Raw genomic sequence first — 595 nt, 5'->3', positions numbered from 1 at the left:
TTATTATTATTATTATTATATTACTATTATTATTAGTATTACTACTACTACTATTATTGTTATTGTTATTGTTATTGTTATTATTGTTATTACTATTATTGTTGTTGTTGTTGTTGTTGTTGTTATTGTTGTTGTATTATTGTTATTTATAATTTGTACAATTAACCTCCCTGTGGTTCGACCTTGGTCTTGCCGGGTTATTTATTACTTCGACACTCCTGCACTTGGGAGAAGACAACAATCTTTTGGTCGTTTCATTGATCCTATCACATGATCTTATAGTGGGCCTTGTAATTTAGATGTTAACTAATAGATTGTAGGGTTAATTAATATAGTTTTATTATTCATTAAATGATCTTGGAATGTGGCACGACTAAAATATTGATGTCTTCTTCTAAATGCAGAAATGTCAAAGTAATAAATAACCCGGCAAGACCGGATTCGAACCACAAGGAGATTAATTGTATAAATTATAGATAATAAAAATATAATAACAACAAGAAGAATGATGATGATGATGATGATGATGATGATGATGATGATGATGATGATGATGATGATGATGATGATGATGATGATGATGATGGTAATACTA

This window comes from Populus euphratica, unplaced genomic scaffold (assembly GCF_000495115.2).
Source record: "Populus euphratica unplaced genomic scaffold, PopEup_1.0 scaffold607.1, whole genome shotgun sequence".
NCBI classification, from domain to species: domain Eukaryota; kingdom Viridiplantae; phylum Streptophyta; class Magnoliopsida; order Malpighiales; family Salicaceae; genus Populus; species Populus euphratica.
Note: the sequence above shows the minus strand (reverse complement) of the source record.